General features: G+C 41.9%; 1 protein-coding gene across 2 annotated transcripts in view; it reads left to right on the forward strand.

Annotated features, from left to right (window-relative positions):
• The window catches only part of zgc:63587 (uncharacterized protein LOC393431 homolog), a 65861-nt gene extending 59297 nt beyond the window's left edge, over nucleotides 1-6564 (forward strand). For both annotated transcript variants that reach the window (XM_007908627.2, XM_007908625.2), the window contains exon 13: nucleotides 4055-6564. The gene's annotated coding sequence lies outside the window, so the exon portion shown is untranslated. The remainder of the gene's footprint in view (nucleotides 1-4054) is intronic.
• Nucleotides 6565-9885: the final 3321 nt, after the last annotated feature.

Consider the following 9885-nt stretch of genomic DNA (forward strand, 5'->3'; position numbering starts at 1 on the left):
CCAAAGAATCCTCCCGGTGCTTCTGTTTAATTACTTCCACCTCAGCATGTTTTGAAAGCTGCCCAATCGGAACATTCTGTGGCGGAGTGGAATTTGAACTCGGATGCTGGCCAGAGGTCAGCTGGACCCACAGAAATGTCTGATTTTTTTTCTCTCTCTCTTTAATAATTTTTTGGGGGATGTTTACATTTCAAAAGCTCCAAAATGCAGCCGCTGTATCTCTGAGTGGCTTCCTTTGGTGTGGGTGGTGTGAGGTATTTTATCTTCAGATAACTATTAGTCTAACTGACTGGAGTGGCTATCATTGAAATTGTGTGGAGCTCACTGGCTCATTCTGTGATTTTTGTCTTGGATAAAACTGTAGCAGTCAGTTCCCGTTATTTTCAGCAACATTATTGAAATTCCAGTGCACTGGGACTCGGTCACTTATGAGCAGTTAGTCCTGTGCATTCGTTGAAGAACTGTACCAGAATGAGCTGGAAGAGGTAGTCATCATAGAAAAAAATGTAGAATTGCAGGCCAATGATTTGATATGCAATAAGTCCCCAGTTTGTCAAAATCGCCTTATAATCAATTGAAAAGGTATTTTAATGTTCTTTTATTTTAATTGTGGAACCTTTACGACCTTACAGTTTCGGAATTCCCTGCTACTTGTTTTTTCAGTGGACGACCAATGTCACATAATGTTTTTACAGCTAGGCTTGATATTTGAGAACTGTATTTGGAATGAGTGAGGATAAAATGCATGAGTGCATTTCAGTAATGTAATCTTCAAATTGTACACATACAGTTGTAATTGCAACTGGCGTCGTGCAAAGTTCTTTACCTTGGGACAGGTTATCTGTCTGGAGGTGCTACTAGAAGCTAGATAATTTACCACCTTGCTCCAAATTGAGACATGTGTAATTCTAATTTCTGCACAGGGCAACACCACCCAAATGTTGCTTCCAGAAAAAGCATTGGCAGACAAAGGAAAAGATTAATTTTTTTTGTCCTCTGATGATCTTAAAGTGAGAAAATGGACAAAAAAAGGGACTTTATTAAAATACTGTAGTCTATTTAGAACTGGAGTAACTTGTCGCTGAACTGAGCTTTCTAATGGTGGCATTAATCCTTAGTTGTGTAGAAATAGGAATGTAAGGTGGCTAATAAACACAAACATATCGGCAATAAACACATGTTGAAAGTACTGCTGACCTATTTGGAATGTCTTCACGCTGTGGGAATCTCTTTGCACCTCAAGGGGTTTCCGTAACCCCCTCCTGTTTCATAATGTACCAGTTACATCAAAGATTGTGCTCTGTTGAGGAAAGATCAAAGGAAAGTTAGAAATAGCTTTTTATAAACACACATCTTGGATTTCATGTACAGTAAATACTGACTAGTGTGGCCTCTGGCAATTCTAATTTTTACACGCGGAAATTTCAGACTATGCTGTCTATTTTCTCCTGCACTAGCCTCCACAAGCCCATTGCCCCCATACTCACCTGGCTTACTCTCCTCCAGTAGATTAACTTTTTAACATTGACGCCCTTGCCTTCAAATGCTTCCTTGGCCTTGCACCATCCTATCTCTGCGATCTCGTGTGACCTACTCCCTTGGAAACTTTCAATTCTGCCTTGCTTCATACCCCCTTCCCACTGTTGGTAGGCAAGCCTTCAACTACTTTGCTCCCTCTCTCCAGAATTCTCTCCCTAAATCCCTCCTCTTTACTCCTTCCTTAGTTGTTTTCAAATTTCCTCTGAATCTACATCTTTGACTGTGCATTTTGGCTGCTTGCCAGCACTTCTGGGGCCATTGAGCCCTATGTGTTTTGGGCAAGAAGCTAGTCAGTCAGCGCCAACTGCTCTTGAGAGTGTTTTCAGAGTTGCTGGGAATACTGCTGACCTCTGCTGCTCCTGTACACTTTGCACAGGAAGCCAATTTATCCATGCTGGAAGCAGGAAGTATGCTGAGCATACCGTAGAAACCCAGTTTGTGGTCACCTCTGTAATCCAGCCACCTCACAATTGTTGGCACATTTTCACAATCTCTTCATTGTCAGTGTTAAAGGATTGACTGTCTGCTTCAGTAAACCAGGCACCTCACTATTCAGGACAGTGGTCATTGATTGCGGCCGCTACAAGCACCCTCCTCTGCTTCAAACGCAGTACAAACACCCCACTCCGCTATTAACCTGTACTCGGGCTTCTCGCGTTGTTTCCTCGACGCCTCTCCTGTACGCGGAGTGGGCTGTGGTCGCGCGTGCGCGGGGAGTGTTGGGATCATGGAAGTGGCGCGAGCGGAAAATCAACTTTGCCCGGCCCCGTGGCCTAACCTGAGCTCCTACGGCCAATTCTTGGTAAGTGTTGTAAACATGTCACCACAGGTTGTCCTTACGTGAGAAAGTGGATTTAATCAAAAACAGAAAGGGCAAAAGTCATAGACAGTTAGCTGTGATCTGTGGCATTGGCAGAACACAGGTTGGATGTATTCTCAAGAGGTAGGCTGAATACATGAGAACTTTTGTTTTAAATGTGACAACGCCTTTATTTTAATGAGATTGCAAGTATGGTTGTTGGATTACCAATACCCTTAACATTACATCAGTGACCAGAATCACCCGACCTATTTCAGTAATCAGGTAACCTCACTAAGAAGGTCACTTTTGACCCAGTCCCTTGAGTGACTGGATTAGTATTCCCACATTGTATCTGAACCCATATGCTGAAGTGCTATTCCGGGATTGCACTGTATTTTCTTAGGAACATAGGAAAATGGGAGGAAGTCATTCAGTCCGTCGAGCTTGATCAACCTATTTATTAGATCTTTTAATCCCAATGCCATGCCCTTTCACCACACCTCTAATAACCAAGTACCTGCCTAACTCTTTTAAATATTCCTATTGATTTTGTCTCTTTCTGGGAAAGAGCACGCCACATCCTCACAGCCCTTAGTGCGAAGAAATGCTTCCCACCCTTGGATCTAACTATCTTAGTCCCAAATTTAAGGCTGTGTTTAACATTACTCCATTAAAGGGAATTGTGATCCACCATCTAACCTGTCATTTCCTGCATTATTTTAAATACCTCAATCAAATCACCCCTTAACCTCCTCTGCTCTAGGCTAAACTTCGTATGAGGAGTTAAACTGAGGAGTCTGCCTGTTCAGGTGGATGTTAAATGGCACAATTCGTAAAGAGAAGGGAGTTTTTCCCAGTGTCCTGGCCAACAAGTACCCCAAATAAAAAAAAATGGTCATGCACTATTTGTGCGCAAACTGGCTGTTGCGTTTTATCCACAGTCCAAAAGACACTTTGGAGTATATTCTGTGAAGTGCTTTGAGATGTCTTGATGATGTGATAAGATGCTATATCAAGGATTATTATTATTAGGGAATATAACCCAATCTACTCAGTCTCTCATTATAGCTAAAATCCTTTAACCCAGGTATTAATCTCATGAGGTGTCACTGGGCACCCTCCAAGGTTAGTCAGTGAACTAAGGTACGGTGCCCAAAACTAAACACAGAACTCCAAATGAAACCTAACTGGTTCTCTGTACAGCCAGCGCAGGACCTCCTTGACTTAATGTTCCAGACCTTTCGAAGGCCAGCATCCCATTTACCTCAGTGACTGCTTGTAAATTAGATGTTAATCAAGGAGTCCTGTAGCTCAGTGGTTAGAGCACTCGCCTTGCAAGCGAGACACTTGGGTTCAATTCTTGGGCAAGTTTCCTTACTCCACACAGAGCCTAATAATAATCCCTCCAAAAAACAAAACAATAGTAAATTGGTCATTTTCAATCCACGATTGTTTGTGGGACACTGCTGTGCACAATTGGCTGCTGTGTTTTGCCCATAAATATACGGTCAATTCACTTCACAGCATAATCTGTGAAGCACTTTGAGACGTCAGGAAGACGTGAAAAGCGCTATATCAAATGCAAGGATTATTATTATTATCTATGACTTTGAACTCCTAAATCTCTGCTCATCTACCCCTCCTCGTGCTTTTCCCCATTTAGAACATAGAAATTTTTGCCACTTCGTAACCCTGTTGTGTTTTTCTCTTTAGGGACAGGACACAGTGCACGTCCTACTGACTGAGAACACTCCTATCCCTCAGATGCAATGCTGACTGTCGATGTTTATAGCAAAAAGAGGAGGAAACAATCTTCAGATTAATCTTGCATGGAATTATTTCTATATTCAACTCTATATCCCAATCATAGATGTATTTTCTATCTTACCTATTTGTACTGATCTTTCCTGACTAGAGCTGGTATCTTTTTTACTGTTTTTATATAGTTTGTAAACCCTTTACAGACTGCTACGTTCCTTTGATTTTGCACTCTGGAGTATCTCCAGGTGTTTTGAGCATATAATCACTTCTCTCCTAGTGGCAGATATTGGTGTATTTCAGAGTCTCTAGCAATGTCATATAATTTTTCACAAACAAGAGGGAATGTTACAGCCAGCAGTGCTGCCTAATGATATCCCTGCAATAAAATAACCTCTTAATATAACTGCTTGGGTTGCACATGATTTTAAAAAAAAATCAAAGCTGCCCCAGCAAACTACTTTACTTTAAAATTCCATCTGAACAAAAAGAATGATGAAGGCAATGACCCTGGGTTGCTAGCTGGAATAAAAAACAAATCATAATCTAATCTATTCAACATGTGCAATAGAATTTTATCACACTTGACAATCATACTGATCATTCAGCTGTCCTTGGATACTTAATTGTGCTGATTCCTTCTTTCCCACTCCCGAAATCATTATCTAACCAATGCTCGATAAATGCCTAAGTGAATTGATCTGTTGCATATCTAGATGCAGATAATGCACCTTCGATCTACCTGTCAAATTGTGCTGCATCAGACACTGTTAACTCACTATACACTTATTGAACTGTGACACAATTGTACACTACTTGAATTCAGTCAGATTTAAAACTTTACTGCAAACAAGCCAAATTTATACAAAATGCTAAATGATGAGTGTTTTGAACTTCAGTTAAAGGGTTATGCTTTGAAATGTGCTAAGATAATCAGTAATTGGGGCATCCTTGTACATGTTTCTGTAAACCTGCAGTGTATTACACTGTATTAGTTATTGTCCTTTCACAGAGTGTATTCTATTAAAAATAGAAATGCTAGAAATCTATAGCAGCCCTAGTTGCCTCTTTAAGAAGAAAAATAGGCATTCTGCATATGGCTGTTATTATATTCAATTATCAATTATGTTTGGAGTCTAGCTCAATTTTGTATTCGCCCCAGACTGTGCAATCTTGCACTGCAGTCTGAATACTAAAACTGTAGGTGTTATTCAAGTAACTCGTGTTGAGACCCAGCCCTCCCAAGAGAGTATTTGCACAATGACTCTGGATGCCCAATCTCACCTACATCTGATAGGTTTACAATGTTTACATTTCTCTCACAGGGCTTTAGACCCCATTTGAAATAAGCAATCATTGTCGGAAGGCTTGAAATTGTGGAAATACCCCCATTTAAAATACTAGTCTTCCATGGTTGCTGCCATTTATTGGAAATGTTTCCAAACTTTCTTAATCTTAAACTCTGCTCATATCATAGGATTATTTTGTTTTCTGATCCTTGCAGCAAATTATGGAGGTTTTCTTTGGAAAGGTCCTAGTCTGCAAGGTTCAATGATCATTGTGACCAAAGAACTGTGCTTAAAATAATTGTAGATGAAGCTAAGCGCTCTAGTTAATTTTTTTAAAAAAGAAATTGCATTTCTCTTTTCTCACCTCCATCTAACATACATTATTACAGTAGTGTCTGGGTGGCTAAGGTACTGAAACGGTATAGCTCTTCCAGACAATTGCTCTATCAGTTCAAATTCTTTAATGGTCCTGTTAATCTTCTGCATGATGAGGAGACTTTCCCATTTCCTCCGCCCCTCTCTCTCTCTGACCCAGCATCTATGCAGGAAATGGGTAGCATTGTAGCACACACTGCAAGCTGACAAGACTTGCTCAAGTCCTCCATGCTACATTTTGCAGCCCTTTCAATGTCCACCAGGAACAAATGGGCTTTGCTATATGGAAATGGATTACTGGTCCATGCTACCTACAGTTTGATCATTTAGGATCTAATGATTACAAAGGAAAGCAGGAACAGGAGTTAGCTATTCAATCCATCTGATATGTTGTTACATCAGAGCCAGGAGCATTACTGTCTCAGGATCTGTCTAGGAAACTGACTGGCCGAGGTACTTAATTTTCAGAGTTAGTTGTATGTGGCAGTCAGGGTAACTACATATGTAGTCACTATGATGTCCATACTTGACTGTAGAACAAGGTACACTATTTCTATTTGCTACAAGAAGGAGTTTCTCAGATACAGCCACTGTGTATAATCTCGGTATATTCACCAAGTTGCAGTTTTTTCTTCTTTGGGGAGAGCAGCATAGAGAAGAGAATTTTATTTGCTTAAATACCAACAATCTGCCACTTGGAGCCTTTCTTAGTAATTCCAGACATAATCATAAAAATGCTTTTATCTTTGAACACTACATTTCTTTTGTATTAAGTGATCTGCAATAAAGTACAGAAATCAACCAACCATCTCTGGTCATTGCTACATTTAACCTGTTCTCTTTCCCAAAGGCTGCCTGCCTGCCTTGACCTTTCATTCAAGAGAGGGTGGGAGTGCAGGTTATTGAGTACTTCCCACATTTGCTGTGTGACTGTCAACTAAATGGCTAGTAGATACGGAGCAATAATATGTGTTATTTCTCTGACGTAATGTGCCCAGAAACTAGCAAAGGTTATAGAATTTCCTTACATGAATGACCAGTGTGTGATTCAATCCCCTGTCAAGGTCAGAATAAAGTGTTATCTTCATATAATTTGTGTCCCAATAATTCTCTGCATTGGCATATTCCTCTCTGTGTCTGGTCCCCCAGCCTCCTCCTTATTAGTGCACATTTCTAAAGACACCAGTTGCCCCCCGATTCCAAGTCCAAGTGACTATTGTTCACATGTGAGCCTTCGTAGTGAGGGTTGGCAGGCGACTCAACTGGAGGGCATCACAGCTGAGTATGATCTGTGTTTTTCCTATGCACATACCACCAGTAGCATGTGTTGCAGAGGCACCAGGAGCAGGAACCCTCGCTGGCTTTTCCGTACTAATCCTAGGAATGCGAGGGCCCATACAGCCCTGGCTGAAACCAGCAAGCCCAGTATAGCCTGGGATTTGAACCAGAGAGCTCCCGGTTTGGAGGCTGTTGCTGTACTACATCATCAGAGCTTAACCATGACTTTTTCTTTAACCTTGTCTCCTTCAGAAGAGCATCATAGGTTTTTGACATTGTTTCTCTATTGGAGTGACCAAATGCCTCTTAGATTTTTCTCCCTTTGAGGTGCCATGTAACATCAACTTACCATTTCCAAATTGCCGAATTGAGATCATGAATGGGGTACAGGCCCTAACCCACAGACTCCATCGTGCAGTGCACTTAGACTTAAGCATTCCAGTGGAGTCCTGTAGTTGAGTGGTTAAAGCACTCGCCTCACCAGCGAGAGGATCTGGGCTTGATTCCTGGGCAGAGAGTAATGTTGGGCAAGTTTCCTTACTCTACAGCCTCTGGTTACCTAGCAGTAAGTTAAGTAAGTAACTTGGTTGTTAAGCGATTGGCGGATCGTATTTCTGGGGGTAATAATCCCTTCAAAAATAATAATAATTCAGTCCGTGACTGTTAATTGGACACTGCCACATTTCTCCCACAAAATATACAGTCAATCCACTTTACAGTATATTCTGTGAAGCACTTTGAGATGTCTCGAAGACGTGGTAATGCGCTATATCAAATGCAACAACAACAACATTCCATTTATTGAGCGCCTTTCACGTCGGGAGGATGTCCCAAGGCGCTGTACAGTTGGTTAGGACCCGAGCATTGGGGGGAAATGGTCAGGGGGAGGGAAGGGAGGGAGCGAGGAGGGGGTAGAGAATCGAGAGGGGAGCTGAAGGCACGGTCAAAGAGAAGAAATATTATTATATCACAGCTGATGTTTCCCTCTTGACTACTATGCAACTATTATTTAACTTTTTAAAAATGATTTTTATGTTATTTTTGCCTGGATGGTTCATCTTCATGAAATGAGCAGAATTGGACTGCCTGGCTTTCATCCTAGGATCAAGATGCTGTTCCTCCTCCCTGCACGTGTTAAAAGCAAAGCTCCTGGGTTGCCACCAACTCTACCACTTTCTTTCCCAGGACCTTTATGACTGGAACACTTGCCTCCCTCAGTCTTCCCTTCCTCCTACACTGTGTCTTTCAAAACTCAGGCTTGGTATCACTTAATCATTTTTGTCCGTTTTGTCTGCCCCCTCCCTTATCCTTTATCAGAATTGGTGATGTCCTGCACCTTGCTTTTCTCTTGGTCTCTGAATTTTAAAAACTACACCAGCCTAATGTGAAGCCCTCAGTTATCACTGGGTTTATGGGCATAGTAACGGCAAGTGTCTTGATAGAGTGTTTTGCACATTAAGCAGAATTAGTTGCAAGAAGTGATCATCAAAAATACTGATACAAATGAAATGAGTGAGATCTATTAGCTGCAATGTGACGACGGTTGGCAATAAAGCATGAAATATGATCCCAGTTTGAACAGTCTGCCCTGCAGTTACTCAATGATTTATGAAAGGAAATTCTGTTAAGATTTCCTCAATGATCCTTAGGCTCCAAGCCAAAGAGAAGCCAAGGAAATGGCTTCCACTTAGAAGCAGCAATTTGGCTCTGCTGTAGATTGACTGTAAACATCATCACGGAGCATCTGATGGAGAATTTTAAACCATTTAAAATCAGATGCTTGATGATCAGGCACATGTTTCGTGCTAACAAGCAGCCACTTGCCTGCACTTCCCTGGATTAAGTATATTCTGCATATTTAACTTATTAATTGCTTTTGCTGACCATAAGATGAGCTCCACTGATGCCTTTGTTGGTAAGTTAACTGCCAACTGTGGACCTGCACTATAAACATCATAAAGGTTGTTTTGTTTGATCAAATTCAAGATCCTCATCCTCACCTACAAGGCCATTCACGGCCTCACTCCCTCCTACCTCACTGACCTACTATCCCCTTACTTTCCTGCCCGTACCCTCCGTTCCTCTGGCTCCGGTCTGCTCCACATCCCCCGCCCCAACCGCCCTACCATCGGTGGCCGGACCTTCAGCCTCTCAGCCCCGAGGCTCTGGAACTCCATCCCCCAGTGCCTTCGCCGCCTCCTCCCTTTCCTCCTTTAAGGCCGGTCTCAAGACCTTTCTCTTTGACCGTGCCTTCAGCTCCCCTCTCGACTCTCTACCCCCTCCTCGCTCCCTCCCTTCCCTCCCCCCACCCTGACCATTTACCCCACTGCTCGTGTCCTGACCCAACTGTCCAACACCTTGGGACGTCCTCCCGACGTGAAAGGCTCTCTCTAAATGAAATCTTGTTGTTGTTGTTGTTTGATTCCTAGTCTGTGCCGAGTTAGTTGATTTCAACAGTAGAAACGGTATAATTGACCTGAGCGGCAGGCTCCACGAAAGCAAAACCATCCAGTCTTCCTGCTGCTGATTGCTACCCAATAACAAGTTTTGGAAATTTAGTGGAAAAAAAAATCCGGCTCTTGACATTGCATGGTTTTCTCTCCCAAGGGAATTGCTATTGCTTCTCTATGCAATGCTTTGTGGGAAGGATGACCTCATTGTACTTGGCTTGTGCTCTAAATCTTTTAGGAGAAATTTGTCTCATAACTTTACTCTGTTAATCAGTCAAAAGTCCGTGGGAAGTTTTATTTTTATCAGTGGCATCTATGGAATTGGTAGCTGGTTTTAGTGATGTCATATTATCTCGACTGCAATTTGCCTTTTTTTTTAAATAACAACTGGTGG

The sequence above is a fragment of the Callorhinchus milii genome, unplaced genomic scaffold (genome assembly GCF_018977255.1).
Source record: "Callorhinchus milii isolate IMCB2004 unplaced genomic scaffold, IMCB_Cmil_1.0 Scaffold8, whole genome shotgun sequence".
Taxonomy (NCBI): Eukaryota; Metazoa; Chordata; class Chondrichthyes; order Chimaeriformes; family Callorhinchidae; genus Callorhinchus; species Callorhinchus milii.